The 21,516-nt window shown below is 40.8% G+C and overlaps 1 long non-coding RNA gene across 1 annotated transcript in view; it reads right to left on the reverse strand.

Moving 5' to 3' along the window:
- Positions 1 to 984: 984 nt before the first annotated feature.
- LOC140338096 (uncharacterized) overlaps positions 985 to 21,516 on the reverse strand; it is a 56,755-nt gene continuing 36,223 nt past the window's right edge. The window contains exons 4-5 of the long non-coding RNA XR_011922180.1: positions 1,527 to 1,615; positions 985 to 1,131 (exon numbers count right to left, since the gene is read on the reverse strand). This is a non-coding gene — a long non-coding RNA (uncharacterized lncRNA). The remainder of the gene's footprint in view (positions 1,132 to 1,526; positions 1,616 to 21,516) is intronic.

Consider the following 21,516-nt stretch of genomic DNA (forward strand, 5'->3'; position numbering starts at 1 on the left):
AATTTCAACAAAATTTTTGATAAACACTCTTATGTATTTTTTTTAAAAAGAATGATCGAGAGCAATCAATTATGATGGACGTTTCATACCTTACTACACAAAGCTTTAGAATCTTCGGTGAGCATTTTGCGAGTTAAAAAGAAACCTGTTTTCGGCGGCAAGTAATTGCTTGTGTAGCATACCCTCGCCAACAAGACGTATCCTCGAGTCAATTTGATTAATCCATCAACCATATTTCCACTTATTTAAAACATAATCAAACAACCATCTGGCTCCAATGAAATTTATTAGAAACAAGAACAATATTTTTTTCCAAAGCACCTTATTTCCATCACTTCTCCCCTGAGATCGAGTGTTGGAGAAATTTGCATAAAGATGAAATCAACATATGGAGGATTATTTTATCTTCTGTTTATAGGAAAATGAAAAGGCTGAATTATTAGTGGGAAAAACAAGCATTGTTTCTAGCTATTGTCATTAGCAAGCCTTCACAATCTGTCTTCAGACAGAAAAATTTGATTATTCTTTATTATTTTTTTTTTTTGTGCTTTTGTTCAGGTCTGAAAAATTGAACACTTAGAGAAATGGCGCTGCCTGGATCAAAACTTGGATGGATTTATGGTCATCAATTACAGATGCTGTCAATAAAATCTTTTGAGGCTCCAGGAATTCGTCATCCAGCAACTTGACGAAGCTTGCTTTTCCATTCCAGCTCGATAACATATACAGGATCATGAGTCCATGTTAATGGCTGAAACCAAGGATCATTTTATTGGATTGGGGATTTTGATAAGCTTAATTTGGTCCTTTTATGTATACTTTTCTGACCTTAAATAAAAATGATGTCACCTTTTATCATTAAAAAAGCAGTTTGTGAGTCAAGCGACTATGCCGAGACTGAAAAAATGTGCCATAAAGTTAATCATGGATGAGTCCATCAGCTGTGCAAAGTCCTGAACTTCCTGAAGCACACAAAAGCACTCTAGGCTTTTAAAAGTTCCGGTAACTGGCTATGCCTAGTTTAAAAAAAAGTCTCGTTGTGCCATATCTTAAAAGATGAGGTAAGTCCTGAACCAATTGTAGTACCCAAAAGCGTTGTAGACTTCAGAAAGGTCCAGGACCTGGGTATGCCTAGGGTGAAATAATATTGCTGTATCATCTCTGAGCAGTCATGAATCCATTAGCTGTGAAAAATCCTGACCTGGCTGTAGCTACCTAAAAGATGTGAGAAAGGTTCGGACTTGGCCAAACCCAGATGGCCATAAGTCCACCGGCTAGAGTAAATCCTGAACCCAAAAGCACTGGAGAATTTACAAATGTCCAGGACCTGGCTATGTCTAGGCTTAAATAGTGTTGTGCCATCTCTGGTTGAGTCCATCAGATGGATTAAGTCCTAGACCAGCTATGGTAACCAAAAGCTTTGTAGACATTGAAACAGTCAAGAACCTATGGGGAGACTGGTTGACAAGACTGGCTGAACAGTAACAAATAACATTCCTTTATGAAAATGTGTGGTCTTCCCTTACCTGGTGAAGTATCTCACATTCTTAAGGGGCCACCATCTACATATTACATCCAGGGGAAAACTGGTTTTCTTCCAACACAGATGCAATACCTACAAACACAAAACATGCAAATGATAACAAATGATTACTTCTGTTTTTGTCCTTAAACCAAGAATCAAGAAAAGTCTCAATAATGCTAACCATCTACAGCACAAACAACAAAATCACTGTTAAAAGGAGAAGTTTTTTTTTATTGAGTTAACCCCTAGGTTGGCCATCTGAGTCAGCCCCTGGCTCCCTATACATCATGGATATTAAAATGATGAGCTCTGTGATTCATAATTTCGTACTCCGTTCCTGTGTGTTAGCCCTGCGGGCTGTGCCGGCGCCGCTGCCCCTAACCGCAGGCTCGGGCGCCAGGTCCTCTTTTTCCTATCCTGCCGTCATACTGATTTCACGGGCAGCAGGTAGCAGGTAGTATAACCCTGCTGAGTTCCATGTCGGAGTTTCCTTCCTGCTGGAAACTTGCTCTGGTGTTTGTGCTGGTGTGGGTGTGTCCCTCTTCACCTATGAGGCAATTCATACACGCCCTCTGTTTCACCAGCCTATGGTTGGATTTCTGCAGGTATTTAAAGGCGCTTCCTACTACAGGAAGATGCCTGAGCAATCTCATGGTTTTAGCTAGTCTAACGCCTAGTGCAAGGGTGCTTCTTCTGTCTGCTTTGCTGTCTACTGGATCTTGTTTACTGATCTCTTGGACTTTGCCTGATTGCCGCCTGACCCTGACCTCGGATCTTGTTTATGGACTTTGTTTGATTGCCACCTCTCCTGACCCATACCCTCCAAGCCACGCAAGCCCCCTCGGTGCTTGCACCGAGTGCCCTCCTGACCCATACCCTCCAAGCCACGCAAGCCCCCTCGGTGCTTGCACCGAGTGCCCTGACCCTTCTGGTCAGCTGCCACTGACCCGGGGACTGCTTTGGAGTGGCACCTGGCAGCTACTCTGCGGCCCAAACCTATCCTCACCATCTGAAACTCTAGTGAAGATCAGGTGGCGGCTTAGTTACGCCCCTCCGGAGCATACGTTAGTGGCACAGTGGGTCCACACCTGCGTGCAATACACTGTGTACCTTGAAGGTTTTGGGGTTCTCAGCTCCATACATTGTACATAATATCCATTTTTAACATTCCCCTAAGTTTGGTGACATCACCCTTTAGGGAGTACAACTGGTGATAGAAAATCTGTGGTTAGACACTCCAACATCCACCAAAATATTTATGGGTGAACTGACCCTTTAATTATCATATCATCTGCAAGACAGAGGTACTTATTCTCTATTACAAATGAACCAAACAAACCAAGCAGTTCTGGTTCTCATCAGTCATCTCAAACCCTCGAACTGCACTTTGCCCGTTGTCGGTCAATCAATGTGTCTTAGGCCGTCCGCTCATAGTTAGCTCCCATGACAGTGAATTTATCACTTTATGAGGATGGACACCAAGTTAAAGTGAACTCATTGCAGGTGGAAAATTTGTCATCACCCTCCTGGGATGGATAGAAGACCCCCATAGATTTGTGTCCGTGTATCCCTTTATGGTGGAAAGGACGCGGTCATCACTTTTTCCTTCATTGCTAACCATCCATCACTGTCCGCAAATATCATGACTGGATTTTTATATTTAGTTAGGTCAGAGCTGCCACAGCCAGCACTTAATTAATCATCTGCCGGGGCATTCAGAAGCATCAGAGAAAGCGGTATCAAACCCGGCGAGGATACCACAAAAGATCCAATATTTGACTTTTCTGCTAAGGACTGCTGAGCACACCGTAACCATTATGATTAATTTCTTGTAGCGTGGATAATTTTATAGCTCCTGAATTTATAGAAGTTTTTAATTTTTTTCTAATTAAACTGTAGAATGTCTGCACAGTTAATAGAGACAAAATGAGTGTCCTAGAGACCAGGACACAGGACAAAGTGAAACTTTAGTTATACCTTGGCTAATTCACACTGGCAGTGAGGATGCGGGGCATGAAAAAACATGAAGCTCAGTGGCTCAGAGGTTAGCACTTTGGCCTTTGTAGCATTAGGTGTCTGAATCATAAAAACAGCCTAAAAACAATTACAAATCCATTGGGCAGTCATAGCAATTTTCATATTTGCATTTCAGCCGCTATCTGGATTTCAGATTTAAAATCTAAAAGTGATCAGCCCCTTTAAATATTAAAGCCCAGCTCTCACGCTAATGATCCCTGGCACATGGTTTGTGGGCATCGAACACTCTGAGCAGCATCTTATTTGCAAAACAAGGATGCGCAATTGAAGCCTTTTCATTAGGCACGTGGAGAACTGCTCCCGGAGAAGGAATAAAAGTGACATTTCGGCAGGAAATGACACTAATAATAGTAATTAGTGTCAGCGGTTTGATCTATGTCTCAGGCGTTCGCAAGATAGGAAATAACTCGCTCACAGTCTCTATATCAAGGACCGATACCCTGGAGGACGCACTTTATGAAAATCCATAAACACGGAACATTAAAAAAGTCAGAGCAGTAATTAGCTATCTACAAGCAATTAATGAGCCCATAGAGCTGAGATACAAGTGCTGGAGACAGGCAAGGCAGAAGAACTAATATTGGATCATGAAAGATCCAGTATTTACCATCCCTGATGGTTCCTTACAAGTGCCACCATGAACAAATACAGAGTCCCAAATGCACAGCATTCCAGCTCCTTGAATACGCTGCTATTCAGTCATTTGAGGCCTTGCAGAAGGTTGGGGTGCTTGACAATTGCCCAGTTTATTATTTCTGATCCTCTTGAAGTCACTTCCTGTCTACATGCACTCTCCAGCGACAGCGGCACATTATTACACTGGATGGACTTTCTAATAGTGACAATGGTGATCAATATCTATCCAATACAGGTCAGGTCAAACCCAGATCAAGCTGAAGACCACTTAGCAATCGAGTATTTAAATATCCCACTTAGCGCCAGGATGGTTAAAGAGCATGCACATGCAGTGTGCACAGGAACATGAGTGCCTTTACATACTAATGCACATGCCATTAAACCATGCTCCGTCAAATGAGCATACGCATGATTATTCCCGAGCATCCTTTTTACAACATTGCTCAAACAAATGACCAGGCACATATGCAGTCCAGAGCTTTCTTCTACAGAAAACAAGGAAGATATCCCAAGCCACGCAATGCAGATCCAACATTTCCAGCTTTATTATTCTTTAGTGAACACCAGACAAAACTGATGTGTTTCACCCTCTAGTGGAGCTTAGCCACAGACTTATTGACTAAGCTCCAAAAGGAGACTTATAAGCATTAAAGTTGTGAAGTGTGGATCTATGTTGTGTGGCTTAGGACTTCTGTGTCTATAAGGTATAAATGATTGTTTTGTCAATGGGAAGAGGAAAAAGCAGAAATACTTGTTTCTTGCCATTACAAGCTTCCTCCCCTGTCCAGGCCACTACCTTCCATCACTCATGATGCCATTGGTGGTCCTGAAATTTATTATTAAACAGGATTTATATAGAGCCAACATATTACGCAGCTGTCACGTATAACAGGGAGGGGAGGGAAACAGAAAGGTGTATATACTACTAGGCCTCGAATGACTAAGGAAAAAGGGAATGGTCACCCCTTGCAGACACCCTAACCTCACCCTAACTCCTAACCGTATGAGCATCCCCTGATGGTAGGAAAGCTCATACTCAGGAACCTGGGCCCTACTAGCCCTGTATAGCCCTGGCAGTAGTGTCTGGCTTGAGACTGCTGGTTCCTTCCCCTATGAAGGACCCAGTGTCTCCCTGAGGCCTAGTAAACAACTGAATAACACAAAACACCAATACACCAAAACACCAAAAGTAAAGCAACTTATCTTAGCAGATATTAACAGGAACACAGGATAGCTCAACACTCCAGCTATTCACAACCCAGCAGTGAATATCAACCGCACTGCATGACGTGTGAGGCCAGACTAAATGGAGGAGCAGTAATGACCAGCACCTGCACCTGATGTAAGGGGAGTGGTTATTACAAACAACAACACAGAAACAAGTAAAACCAAAGAGGCTGTCAGATATTCACATATGCAGCTTGTCTGACAGATCCTCAAACTTCTGTCACGGAAGGGACCGTGACAGCAGCGCTGTACATTAAATAGGGGTTGCAAATGACATACTAATACAGACAGTGACACAGGAGGAGGAGAGGACCCTGCACAGAAGAGCTTACAATCAATATTGGGGTTGTTACCATTCTAAAGATCTATTGGGACAAGGGGCCTGATCTATTAAAGCGCTCCAAGCCTGGAGAGGATACACTTTCTTCAGTGAACCTGGGTAATCCAGGAAAACTGAAATGGATCTAGTCCAAGATATAAAACATATGCTAGCAAATGACTTTGAAGCTATCCATTCCAGGTTTGCTGGATCTCCCAGCTTCACTGATGAAAATGTATCCTCTCCAGCCTTGGCGAGCTTTAATAAATCAGGCTCCTTGTCCCAACAGATCTTTAGGATAGTAACATCCCCTTGTAGATTGTAGGCTCTTCTGGGCAGGGTCCTCTCCTCCTCCTAGGTCACTGTCTGTATTCGTATGTCATTTGCAACCCCTATTTAATGTACAGCACTGTGTACATACCATAGGCCACTTACCGGATGTATCATATTTTTCGCTGTATAAGACGCACTTTTTCTTCCCCAAAACTAGGGGGGAAAAGTTGGTGCGTCTTATACGACAAATACACATTTTGCCTGCATTAAAACTGCCCCTAACTTTGTGTGGTGCTTGCTCGCAGTTTTCTCTTTATGCTGTGTGTGCTGCAGGCTGGATTTGTGGCATGTACTGTGGGCGCTGAAGACTTCTCTGACCCTCCCTGCACGGCCAGGCTGTGTGTGTTCGGGCTCCCTACCTCATACTGCTGCTACTGCTCCGCCCCCACTTCGCCTACTATTCTATTGGATGCCCATGATTGATGGGCAGAAGAATGGCTCCACAAGCTCCGCCCCCCGAATCACGGGGAGAAGACACACCGTCCTCCCTACGTCATACTGTTGCTTCTGGATTGGGGAAGAAAGTGATGACAAAGACTGCGTGGATCTGTCCTTCCTCATTTCTGATAGCAGCGAAGAAGAGAAATTCTTGGGGTTCGAATAAAAACATTACAGCCTTATTTTTGTTACTTTCACTGTTTACTGACTTTACTGACTGTTAATGAGAGTAAAGATAGTTCTTAATATGGTACATGGTTGACATAAAATTGTTCTTAAACTGCTGTTAACTTTATACAGTTGATATAAAATATTTTACTACAGTATTTGGTTCAGAATCTTTTTTTCTAGATTTTCCTCCTTTAAAATTGGGTGTGTCTTATATTCCGGAGCGTCTTATACGGCGAAAAATACGGTATTTACTTCTTCAGTATATTCACTTTTTGTGCTGGGAATTCCTCCTACAACTAGAACTTATTTGATCCCTTTTTGGTCTGTTGAAATAATTTTGTAATATCTCTGTGTGTATATATATATATATCAAAAATTACCTGTGATCTCACCAGAAATTCAGAATTGTCCTGTGCACACTTCCTGTGTTATCCCAAGAACAGTAATTGGTTTTAGTCATTCTTTTGGACTACCTAATAACTAATCTTTGTGTTGTAGACACACAAGAACGGGAAGGTTTTAATAAGAAGATTTATCAAAAGAAAACTTATTCTGATTCATGAGTTGTCAGCCCAAAATAATACATTCCTGGCAAGTCAACAGGTATTTTCCTGATCTTGAAGGGTCTGTATGTATTGTGAATGCATTGTAGAGATGTATTGCATTTTGTATTATTATTATGGTTTTATTATTACATGGTATTTCCCAGGAAATCACTGCTGTTTGAACTTGTTTAAATAACAATAAATCATGCAAGCTCGGGTCACACCCCAACCGCATGCTGGAATTGATTTTTGATATTGCACAAAAGAATCTATACATTTCTGTCTAAAAACTCTTAATGACTAGAGAAAGGGTCTGGTTTAATTTGCTCCATCCAAAGACTAACCAGGACTTTGTATCTCATATTCTAGATGTTCCATGTAGATGGGTGGAAAGGTCAGTTCATAAATCCACCGCCAGGAAAGAAAATTTTGCTGTAATTATCTCCTGCAATCAATATCTTCAGGTCTTCGTGGATGGAATAGACCAGAGATTAGTATGAAACGCAATTAGCTGCTGCTTTCTCCATTCAATATTCCTCTAGCAGCCGCCTGCGGTGAAAGGATACATATGAGGAGATTGCAAACAATGACGCTGGAGGGCAAATCTTATATTTTAAAGGATACCTGAAATGGTAATCACACAAGTGCTGGTGGCACGGATTTTCTTGTCATAGAATTAATGAAGCACATGACAGATGGTCCTTGTGGTACAGCACTATGATGTACCTGCAGGTTCCTCCTCAAATAGATTGCACATGAATGTAAAACCACTTTTCTGAAGGTGACATTGACACATGTTGTAAAGTTACAAATATCCTACTGTTACTACATAAGTAGGCAGATGTAGACTTTAACCTCCCTAGCGGTTCATTTCTTTCCGGTTTTTTATGTGTAAAAGCGGTACATTGTTTTTCATGAAAATTTATTTAACAGTATAATATAATAGTATGAGTACAATAAAGTTTGAAACACAAAATCATGTAAAAATAATACATTGAATGAATTAAAAAACCTGTATATTAAAAAAATATATATATTTTTAGAAATAAATATTATACTCATACTAATTTACAGTAAAATTAATGTTCTTGAAAACAATGTACTGCTTTTACACATATAAATCCAATGTATTGCATTCAATACAGTTATTTTGTATTGAATGCAATACAAATGGATTTTGAATTTCCCGCCCCGCCGGCAACGTACACGCACCAATGTCACCGGGAACTCCCCGGTGACTCATCGGATGCAGAAGCCGGCTGAAAGAAGAGAGAAGGCGACGGAGACCGTGGCGATGGACAACGCGGGACCCCGGCGGATCAGGTAAGGTTCTATTTACTATTACCTCCTATAGGATTACCTACCCCGAGTGCTACTGCTTTTAGCAACTTTTTCTACCTTGAGTCACACTCGGGGTTACCTCTAGGAAGGTTAAAGGAAACCTGGTATAACTGTAATAGGGAGAGGGATTCTATGGCCAGACTCTTTCTCCAATGTGTTGCTATAAATACCCTTTGACTAGAACACCTTCTGGGTAACTGAGTAGATCTGCAGAATAGAGTTTATGACTTCCTATTGACTTTGGTTGGTGCACCTTCTGATTCTGGGGTTTGAAATTGACCAGTATTTGAATAGGTGAATATAGAAGCCTTTTTATTTTCCATGTTCACCAGTTCAAGCCTCATCTGGACTGGTTTTAGAGTAGGGAAAACTGGCAATTGCCCAGGCCCCTGTTCATCCCACTGGTATAAAGTTGTAATCCCGTGAGTTTGGGGTCCCCACTTTGTTTGCCCAGGGCTCAATTTTGTCCTAAACTGCCCCGGGTCTCATTCATGCACTGAAAAAGGCTGGCAAGTCAGCCGATCTGTCGTAACATGTAGAAATCATCATGGAAAGGGTTGGTGTTATCAACCTGGTTAAGGGACTTTTATGGTAATCTGCTTTTTTAAATCTCTAGTCATGGGGTACTATTCCAATGAACATTAAAGTTTTCTGGTGGCAGGTAATATCCCAGTGGTAGAACAAACCTATAAGTGGTTGCAGAAGCAACATCTAAGAGACCGCTCACATTGGAGAAAAAGGTAAAAGAATGCTAGGTATCAAAGAGCACAGTAAAAGCAGAAATAGATCAAACACCACATTGTTCCCAGGGAGCCGCCAGTGAAATGCACTGGTTGATATGATTTCCAACAAACAGCAGACCCCATGCATCTACTCAAAAAATTGTTTCTAAAAGGTCAACAGATTGGACCTTGCCCTGATGACCCAAACTCTAAGACTTATGAATGAAAATAAATTATTATTCTGTAGGAGAACAAAGCATGAAAAACATGGTGGTGACCAAAAATACCATGAGCTTGTTGGGTATTCTATTTTAAAACGATAGGTATAATTATTAAGTTGTCCACATTTCCATAACAGCCCCCGCTCTTTATGAAAGCTTCCTCAAGTGCAAAGTGTTTGAAAGAGTTTGTGTCCATTCAAGCGAAAGAGTATTTGTGAGATGGGGTAGAGATGTTGGATGAGAAGACTTGGCTTGCAGTTAGCATTCCCATAGCGTTGGATAGGGCTGAGGTCAGGGGTCCATGCAGACCACTCAGATTCTTCCACACCAGACTTCTCTATATGAAGATGGCCTTGTACACTGGGGTACAGTCATGTTGAAACATGGCGCCTAATGCAAACTGTTGCCACAAGAAGAGCACCATTTCCTAAAAAAGTTTGCATGTTTCTTGACTGGAAATATCTGAACAACATTTAGTATTTTGGTTTAGGTTCGGATGGCCAGCATGCTAATATAGGTGTGATAAGAAGGTGTCCTCGTACTTTCAAGCCATTTTGTACTTTGCATAAGCAATGGTGGGAGACACTAAGGAAGCAGTACCGTGTTGTGCAAGGGTCCTCCAACAGATGCACCATGGAGGATAACCTTCTTAAAGGATCTCTTTGCTTAACACATTCTGCATAAACTAAAAATAAATATGCAGGAATTAAAGGCAGACCAAACAAAACTTTCCCCAAAGCTCCACTTCTGAAGCTATGCCACCAGGATTTATAATGTCTTCTAGGGATATCTGCATCATAGTTCATACACCGAAAGGTAAAGACAGACATATTTTTTAAGGAAATAAACACATTTTTCTCTGCTCATATAATGATTACCATCATCCAAATGACTATGCATTGCTTTTTACAGACAGTTAACTTATGACAAATGACTTGGAATTGTGTATTTGTAATGCAGCTGTACCTAAGGCAGTTGGGCGCACACTCCGTAAAATTATCCGTGCTTCCTCTTTCCAGGAATTGCATGCAGCAGACACAGAAGGGGACAGTAAGACAACTTTAGTGTAGTTATTGCTGCCAGGCATTTGAGCCCAGGAACTTACAGATGGGACTGCAATAAATGGACACTGACAATGTTACCTGACAGCCCAGCTGCTCTATGCTCATATATATCACAACAGGACCATTGTGGGGCTCACTTAGCATAGGCGACAGAACACGTCTGTCTGTTCACGACAATCCCTGGCACTTGTATTATAGATGTATTCCCAGATTCATTGTTCTTGTATGTTGGGAATGGGGCCACTGCATAAACAGGAGAAACCCAGCTGACTGCAGAGTAACTGCTCTAAAATATTGCATCAATATGTGGATGGTGGAAAAATTGTTTTACTATCCACATATATTAGGGCATGAAGAGATCATGAACACACATCGAGGTCTAAGAAAATCCAGCGTCTGTACTATAGACAATATTTTAATCCAATCTAATGCAGATTAAAATAAACAAACATAAAAATAACCATAAAATCCAGGAGTTCATTGCACTGTGTGACTTATCCGATTGTACCCAGAGGTCACATAAGTTAATTGTGATCACTGACGACGATAATATTTGTCAATGATGACCTTCTGCCGAAAGGGATTTTGTTGTCATATTGGAAATCAGTTTGTTCAGTTTTTAGTCCATTACATACACAGTGAAAAACTGTCATCAAATTTTCCTTGGATCATATATTGTAAATTGTAACAACTATATTGTGTCTCAAGCTGTATGTGATTTAGTTCTAGATATGATTTGGTGGACCATTAAATGACCTTCAGGAATGCCCACTGTGGTTTTCTGATGGTCAGGATGCAGCAGGACAATCAGAGATGGATTTGTACTTTTTTTTTCTTCCCTAGGCCAGCTACCCATTCCTGTCCCTACCTGTCTGCACCAAACTCCTTTTACACGCTCCTATCTCTTATCTTACTACTGTAACCTCCTCCTCTCTGGTATTCCACTAACCCGACTCTCTCCTCTACAATCTATTATGAATGTTGCAGCCAGACTCATCCATTCTTCCTACCGCTCCTCTTCTGCTGCCTCTATCTTCATTGGCTTCCATTTCACTTTACAATCAAATTCAAGTTCCTGCGCTTTGCCTTCAAATGCCTCTACAAATCTTGTCCCACATTTTGTGACCTAAAAGAAAAATACCCCCCCTTCAGCCTCTCTCTTTGCTCCTCCAATGACCTACTAATGACTTCCTTACTCATAACCTTGTCAGATGCACAGCTCCAAGACTTTTCTAGAGCTGCCTCGACTCTCTGGAATGGTCTTCTTTCTATTCAGCATGCATCCTACTTTCTGCTCATTTAAAGGAACACTTTTCAACCTCCTGTCTTCTCTCTCCGAAAACCCTCACTACTCACCCACCAATTCATATCTCCCCTCGTATTGTGTGCTACTTTCCCCATCTCCTAGATTGTGAGCTCTTCTGGGCAGGGCCCTCTCCTCCTCCTGTGTCACTGTCTGCATCCGTCATTTGCAACCCCTATTTAATGTAGAGCGCTGCATATTATGTTGGCGCTATATACATACTAATAAATAATAATAATAGCTTGTACTCGAAGGACAAATATGGAAGGATGACCATAATTATGGTCACCATCTACAATACTGGCCGTTAAACTTAATATGTATTCCTATGACCCTTTCTCTTATTCACCCTTCCCTGGACTCTCATGACCCTACTGAATTTGAGAGTCAAACTCATGACCTTACATGGGCTTAACCTATTTTATGCCCAATTTTAAATATTTTACTCTGTTTAAGTGAACCAAAGTGATCCTTCATAAAATTATTTAAAATGCAATCAAAATTTTATTGGACTGGGAATATATGCAACCCCAATGTGTACTAGAGTCAGAAAAACAAAAGCAGCAAAAATATGATCCCCTCAAAATGACTATATTACCAAAGTTATTGTACTATTTTAGGACTTTACCGGTCCATGTACCAACCCACATGTTAAAAACCCTCCAAAGATCAATATTTTTCTATTTATCTGGAATGGGAAAAAATCTAGCGTACCACAAAAACCATGTATGCACAAGACAAGGCGGTGTAGGAGTTCCGAATGTACTTAAGTACTACCAAGCAGCTTAGATAGCCCCTATCTCTTCATTATATGCAGATGCTGCAGCCCCTAGAAGGGTTCAATTAGAAGCATATCTGATCCACCCAGTTGATGTACGGTCATTACCATCGATATCCCCACAAACTACGACCTAAGTGAACGGGTGTTCATCTCAAGCTGATTTTGAAGGTCTGGGATGGAGTACGATACTCGGGAGATTTGATGTCTCCATATCTCCCTCTTTTACCCATCGAATATAACCCTTTGTTTCCCACTGGGTTGGAGTCACCAAAGGCCTTTGCATGGTGGTCGGCACATAATTCTAACACTGTTATTTCCCTACTGGCTAGAAGGGAGATGACCAGTTAGGAGAAGATACATTCTTTACATGAAGTGCTAGGGAAGGATTTCTTCAGGTTCATGCAACTTAGACATTGGATTACATCATTAATTCAAGGTGCCAATCATATGACCCCGTTGACCGTTTTTTAACATATATGTTTGCGGACGCCATTATGTCCCCAGCAAACCACGGTCCTATACTCGAAACTCAACCAGGTCAAAAGGGCATCATTACACACTTATAAGAACGAGACCTGGGTGGTGCAAAATCGGATGCAGAGTGGTTTAGCAACTGGACAAGAATGTCTAAATGCTCAACGCATATACTTACGGTGGAATCTGGTTTTAAAGTTATGATGAGGTGGTACATGGTACCAAGACAGATGAAGCATATACCCCAATCAAACTCTGACCAATGTTTTAGAGGATTCCAGGAGATCGGTTAAGATCTACACATTAGTGGACGTGTCCATCCGTATTTCGATTTTGTTGTAGAATCCTCAGGCTCTTGGGAACATTATTCAATAAGCAAGTGTCTAGGGACCGTTGGGTGGCCCTATTGCAGTTTAAACCTAGTACCCTTACTGATATGCAGTTTAAGCTATGCGCTCACATCCTTTTTGCAGCTAAACAAACAATAGCTAGACATTGGAAGAAGCAAATTATTCTGTATCATGAGGTGTTATCACAAATTGACTACATGTTTTTAAATGAGAAGCCGTCCAGTGTTTTAAATGACACACAAGGGAAATTTTCTATGATATGGGCGCTATGACGATTGTACTCTTTGCCCAATCTCTCTTTAGTATGACTATTTTTTTTAGTTGACCGGAAATGTTATTTTCCCTTAATCTGTTTTTCACATGTTGGATAAAGGATATTCATATGCCACTGCATATGCTATGCAATGAAAGGAATTGTATAAGTGTTTTTTCTATGTATGTGTTTTTTTTATGTGTATTGTTGAAATTTTGTCAAAAATCAATAAAAATCCATTAACAAAAATAAATAAAAAAAAAAATATATGATTCCCATTTGGCAGTAAAGAAGCTTTGACTTCAAGAAACCCATACTAGAAAACCAACATGCCTCATATTTAAAAGCCACAAATAGGGCATTCGTGTATATTTACCTTGCAGAACGGAGAGGGAGAAAAAGATTACTGAAAATAAAATACTGAAAATTTAGACCCCGTTCACAAACATGCAAAACACCTGCACCCAGCTTTAGTTTACAGGCATCAAAACAACCTTGACGCATTGGGGATTTAAACCTAGAACCTTTTCATTATCGCAGAAGATGTGTTAACCACGGGGCCATATGCAGACAGTTCTGGTGCTTTCTAAAAATTGGTTCTTATTGGAAAGACCCCTCAATGTACATCTAAAGGTCATCCAGTTAGAGTGTACATTTGCTTTAACAGAAAAGTCAATAAAACAAGCTCGTGAGAGGCTGTTCGTGAGTCCACACATGCACATTTAAATTGAAATATTTAGAATTATCATGAGCATTTTAGTATTTTAACTCAAGTTGTTTATTTAACAAATATTGTAGATCCATCGCATTATCTATGCTATTTATTCACAATACCTTTCCCTTTTCCAGGAGTTTGCTGGCAAACACACAAAAATGATACTGTAAATGGCATTTTAAACAGCAAAAAGGGAATCTAAATGAGTTTGAATAAGCTTTAATAACACCGAAGAGCAATGGTAAGTGCTCAGTAAATGTACTTTTAATATTCTTGTTTGGACAAAGGATCATATTTAACATTTGCCCTTTTGCTGTTGGACAGCTCAGCAAATAATGAAGTCTTAGAAATGTTAATTTTCTGAGGAAGAGAAGCCAGACCCTATAAAGGCAAAAGGTTTACACAAGGCAGCTGCTGAAATAAAAAGTAATTGTCAAGGGCAATGGAGGCTTCATAGGGTATTGTCCTTTGGTATCACTGTACAGAGCCTCTTACAGCTTAAGTCTGACATCACCAGTGGAAATATAAGTCTTAAAATACATGGATAATAATAGTTTACATATGATATCCATAGGCCATTAAATGTTCTTCGCAATAGAAATAGGGGTCTGCTAATATTTACCTCTTTCGGATGGGAAACTTTTTGGGATGACAATTTTTAGATCATCATAAGTGAATAAGAACAAATCCCTACCAGGACCTCAGTTGCAAGGACCACAAAGAAAAAAAATAGATATTTTCTCTATAGCAGTCTTTTACAAATAAACCATAACAGTAACAAAATGCCAGAAAAAATGCCAGGAAATGCACTTTCGAAAAGTTTGATCGCCTGGTTTCCATATGACTGGTTCCATCATTTAACTTTCACCTAAAACAGGATACAGCATTAACCTGGAGGTCAACAAGGATTTAAAGAGGATGAAAGTTGAGGTTGTCTCAGGGGGTTGGTTTCTCTGAAACTTCCGTAGATGATTTCTTCATTCTGTAGGATCAATCCTGCTTTCCCTACTAGACTCCTGCTACATTCCATACTAGACAATTCACATTATGGTGGACAATGTTAGTTCTTGAATACGGATTATCAAACTTAATAAGGAACCTGGCAGGAGCCCCCTTTCAATCAATTGGTTGTTGCCATCAGCCAAGGGTAAGATGGGCCTGTTGGGTCCCTTGGAAACCTAAAATTTACCTTCCTAAAGGTCATCAACCCACCAGCTGCCCAACAACCCAATGTGTACACAGGCAACCACAGACAGAAGTGAGGTCACAGGGCCCAAGAAAATCTACTGATCTAACTTTTTCATGCACTGGTAGGGACTACCACACTGTGGAATATGTGGTGGTAAGGGGTCAGCAAAATCAATGCATTGACATAGTATAATGCTATATTTTATTATTATAGTCTTAACCCCTACTCATGGGAACAGTTGGAAACTATAGAAATACTAGGCTCTTGCTACTTTGCCTAACACCACAATCACATTAGAATATATTTATTATTCTCGATGCAAAAATCCAACAAGGAATCCAGTTACACACCAAATAATGGTGGTGTAGTTATTTAGGCAATGTCTTACTTGCAATAAATTAATCTTTTTTAATCTGCCTGATTACAGTTTTTTTTAATGCACTCACCTGTCTGTGTTCCATAATGGGCGACATATTCTTCTGCCTATTTCTCCTTATGCTTTTGCTCTAAGCCATCTTGCTTGTCCAGAAGGGGATGACATAACACCCACACAGATATAGGGGAGCTCATTCAGTACCAGCAGCTGCAAGGGAAGCCGGGTTGTACCGAATATCCTATGTTGAGCTGTGCATGTGCAGAGTAGAACAGTGATCAACACGGTAAGAATGCTCATCTCAGAACATCGGCTGTCCCTTTCTGCAATAAAGCCCTGCCTGATCCCAAATTTTGAAAGCAGAACTTTATTTCTGCTTTAGGTTTTGCTCGTTAGCACACTCCCCTTACTTTGACAAATTTTCCCCATTGATTTTCTTTCCTGTATTCTAATGACTTTACCAGCACAAGCAGCACTTATACCTTTTTCATGTTCTATCAGCAGTTGGCCTTTTCACCTAGCAGCTGGATTTCAAAGCAGAGACATCAAAAGGGAGAGCCCCGAGTATGTGAACTGACTTATGTAAAGACCTGTGCACACTTGGCACAAGGGTGAGATGTGATATTGGGATTGGAGGGTTTACCCACCCAAAACCTAGAAAAGTCTTCCAGCTACAAGAACCAGAACAGGATTTTGAAATTGATTGAAATGATGGAGAAACCTGGGTTAGATACTGACACAATCACAGTAATATATATGGCAAAGTATGCCAGTACTCAGAAAGGAAAGACACACAAACCATTCCCTCCACACTACCCAGCACTGGGGTATCAACATTCACAACATATTTGATCCCCTGACATAACTCTATGATGTTACCGAGCCTGAGAAGTCTTTCCCCTTCTTCTGAAAAGAATCCCCTTGAAACATGAGCTTCTTCAAACTTACTACCCTTCATATAGCACACCTACACTTACTACATCTAATCTCTTCTGGTATACTTTATGAATGGTTTGAAATTCCAAATCTTCTTGATATCCCCCAAGGAAGCTTTTTGGGAAACGTGTTGGGACATATTGAAAGAATTCAACCATATTCTAATCACTTAGATGGACTCTTCTATATCGCTGTACTAATGTACTTGATGTAAGATTTAAAGATTTCTGCTGGGCAGCATGGTGGCTCTGGCCTTTGCAGCGCTGGGTCCCAGGTTCGAATCCCAGCCAGGACACTATCAGCATGGAATTTGCAGGTTCTCCCCGTGTTTGTGTGGCTTTCCTCCTGGTACTCTGGTTTCCTCCCACATCCTAAAAACATGCAGTTAGGTTAATTGGCTTCCCCCTAAATTGACCTTAAACTACATTAATGACATATAGTAGGGACATTAGATTGTGAGCTCCTTTGAGGGACAGTTAGATTGTGAGCTCCTTTGAGGGACAGTTAGTGACATGACTTTAGACTTTGTACAGCGCTGCGTAATATGATGGCGCTATATAAATACTGTGTAATAATGATAAAAAGATTTTGGCTAAAATATATATATATATATATATATATATATATATATATATATATATATATATATATATACACACATACATACATACACACATTCACACATTTCCTCCTCTAAAAGGGACCTTAAGCCCCTTTAAGAGTCAGTAAGCTATTGCTGTACTTTATGTAGTTATTAAATCCACCCAGCTAAGCTACTAAATGACTTCGTCTGCAATATATGTAGATAAACCATGTCCGATTCTAGGCAAGCGATATGATTAAATAGGCAGAGACTTCTTAACTGAAGGTCAACACAGCAAAGGGAAACATATTTATTGCTAATAAATGTCAGATGCATCTAATCCCTTTCACTTTCTTCCACTGCTGGGATTTTTTTCTGATGCTAATTTTGGTCCAAAAGGCCATTCGGAGAAGAGTTCTGAGGACACTTAAAATTATGGAATAGAATTATCGAGTTGTACAGTGCTTCATAGAAAAAAAAAAAATGATGTATTTTTGAAATGAACTTATTTGATCTTCACAACCCTTTCAGCTAAAGTTGTAACTTTTTTCCCCGACTCCTAGCTCTGCTAGTTATCATGCTGCACCAAATGTACTGGTTGGTTAGTCTTTCAATAAAAAACCTAAAGCTCCCTTACAACCAGTGCTAGACATAACTAACAGTGGGCCCCTGTGCAAAACTGACTTGGGACCCTTGTGGGTGCCACTGTTGGTTGAGGAGAGTCCAGGGGCCTCATGCAGCAACACACTTTGCACATCTCTATGTCTGCCCCTGCTTGCAACATACCATTTTTTACAGCACATGTTAAAGTTGAACTTGACACAAATAAATGCTGCCCTGTAATCAATAATGCATATTAAAACATTAATTTTAAATGCCAGCAGTGTTTCAGAATCTGACCTGGTATAAGGAGTCCGTCTGTTCATATGCTGAGAAAAGCATGCTGATGAGAAAGTTTAGATCATTGCTGTGCTTATTGCCCTTTCACTATCAAAGAGTGTGGCAATTATACCGACATCTAGTGGTAAAAAATGAGTACTGCAGGGGAAATCTCTGGATTGGTGCTGAATATTGTAGCAAAAGTTGGTTTTATTTTTTAAACTTTTTAATAGTATTTTGCCTTGGGGGGAGACACTGCAAGTAGCTTCTACCAGCAACAGCCCAAAAGAGAATAGATGAGGGTGGCATTGGGCAGAGCAGTACAGTACAGTACAGCTTACGGCTGTCAAATGTGCAGATGTTGGTTCTATAAGAACCAGCACTGTGGTGCAAAGTGACCAAGTCATTTATCATTGTGCCAGCCACTGGGAGATGCATGCTGCCCTGAAGGATGCTTGGGATTAGGGATGAGCAAAAATTTACTTGAATTTCCGATGGTTCAGCGAAATTTCGGCAAACCCATTTCGCAAAACCATCAGAAGATCGGGGAATTTATAACAGGAGGATTCACAGGGAATTCACAGGATTCCCTGGGAATCCTCCTGTTTGCGATCCCCAGGGCACTAAAGGTTAATTAACCTCTAGTGCCGAGGAGATTGCACGCTGTTCTCAAGGAATGCGGCCACGGCCACATTCATTGAGAACATCCCCCGCACTAGAGGTTAAATGGGAAAGCTTTCCTCAGCCAATCAAAGAGCACTACAATTTTTGAATGGGGAGACTTGTCCCCATTTAACCTCTAGTGCCGGAGATCACACACTGAGCCGACTGAGTTGCAGCCAGTGCTGCATTTATTGATCAGACCAGCCAGCAAACTTTTTTTTTTTTTTTTTTTTTTTTTTATTAATTGGAGCTCGATCGGCGAATTTACACCGGCCATTCTCGTTTACAATTTCAGCAGGCGAGAATGGCCTAATTCGTCTCGAGATCGAGTTTTAAGAACTCGCTCATCCCTACTTGAGATCTGTAGCAATACAATACTTTGTACCAATGAGTGTAGGATTTCCTAAAATTCCTTTAGACAATTGGGCTTTACTGCCATGGGATGGCTAGGTGCCTTCGTAACATTGTTTTGGTCTGCACCACTTACCCTTGAGGATAGATAATGGAAGCAGGGTTATGTTGTCCTATGATGGGATGAAAGAGGTATCAGATACTACAGTTTGGAGAACTCAAACTTCTGGTGCAGAGTGTAGTTGGGTCTAGAAGATGTAAAACTGCCTAAAAAATAAACACTAATTTAAAGTACCAGTCCACCCTAGAGGTCCTTCAGTTGTAGTTAAAGCCTTGTGAGCCGAGACAGCCCCTGGCTTTATATAGTTCTTCAAAACTCCAACAATGGCATTTCATGCTCATAATTTCCCTGTCTGCCTGGCAGTTTTAGTTTTTGTCCATCTTTGTATGTTCCAGCTCTTCCAGTTTCAACCTCCATAACACAAAGTAAATAAATTCAGGAAAGATAGTGGAGGCTCCTTTTAAAGGGCACAGTAAGAGTACAGAACCAGGAACTCGGCATATGAATAGTGGTAACACCTTTAAATGGGCACAGCAAGGGTACAGACCCAGGAATTCAGTTCAGGGTTAGTGGGGACCCCTCATAATGGGCACAGCAATTGTAAAAATACAGTAACTTAGTTCAGGGATGGTAGGAGTCTCACATATTGGGCACAATAGGTGTACAGACCCAAGAATTACATGGCTGGTGGTTACCCTTTACACTAGGTATAGCAGGTACAACACAGGGATGGTGGCAATACCCCATAAGGGACACAGCAAGTGTACAGACCCAGGAACTCAGTTCAGGGTTAGAGGGAACCCCTCATATTGGGCACAGCAGGCACAGTGCAAGGATATTGGCAATGCCCAATAATGGGCACAGCAAAGGAACAGACCAAGAAATGCAGTTCAGGGATAGTGGGAACCCCACGTAGTGGGCAAGGTGTAAAGATCCAGGAACTTAGAAGGATGGTGGAAGTCTCTCATAATTGGCACAGTAGTTTTACCGACCTAAGAATTCAGTACATAGTTGGTGGTAACCCTTCATATTGGGCACAGCAGGTACATTGCAGGGATGGTGATAACATCATAATGGGCAAAGAAAGAGATCCAGGACTCATTTCAGGGATAATGGGAACCCCCTCATAATAGGCTTACCAGGTGTAGAGACCTAAGACATCAGCATAAGTATAATGGGAACCCATCAAATTGGGCACAGTAGTACAGACCCAGGAGCTCAGTGAAGAGGGTGGAAAACCCTCACATTTGGTACGGTGGGTATGCACAAAAAAACAAAACAAACAAAAAAAACCAATGCAGCCATCACATCTAAGGCCTGCAAACTGTAATATATCACATTTTGATTTTTGGTTAGGATACACTGCAAATATGTCATTTTTAGATCACGACCGCCATGCTCTACTCTGCTCCATTCTCTAAACATACATTTTGCAAATGAGGATTTTATTCATCGTTCTTTCTTAGGAATGATTTATAAGCCTAGCTATAGGACAGAGATGTCGCCTTGCAGAGATTCAGCAGGGAGCTTACACATCAGACATGATCATATTCTTGAATACTGCTGATGTTGATGTCTCTTTAAAGTCTCTCACCTCCATTCTCCAAAGTCATTATCTTTTGTATAAAATTTTACACCAGGCTTGCGTTTTTATCACCTTCGCTTATTCTGGAAACACTTTGGTTCGCCTCACACAGGCCGAGACGCGCTGTAATTGTTTAGTGCTGCGGAGAGCTTCATAATTCTCAGAGAGGCTATGAAAAGTCATTTTCAAAAGATGAATTCTGCCAGCCTAAAGTCACCCAGTATTGTTACAAATGTTCTTACGTACGAGGTTTTATCGGTAGGCCCAGGTAGGACGAACAAAGCCCTCTGGCGTTATCCGGCAAATCAGAGCACCTAGCAAAGGACCTAGCGAATTCATTTCTGCAGAATGAGACATTCAGAGGATATTAAATGATTACCAAGGCGTATTTTTTTTCTGTAGCGTGCCGAATGGAGGCGTGCATATATGACAGATGCATCA

Source organism: Pyxicephalus adspersus, chromosome 9 (assembly GCF_032062135.1).
Source record: "Pyxicephalus adspersus chromosome 9, UCB_Pads_2.0, whole genome shotgun sequence".
In the NCBI taxonomy this organism is placed as follows: domain Eukaryota; kingdom Metazoa; phylum Chordata; class Amphibia; order Anura; family Pyxicephalidae; genus Pyxicephalus; species Pyxicephalus adspersus.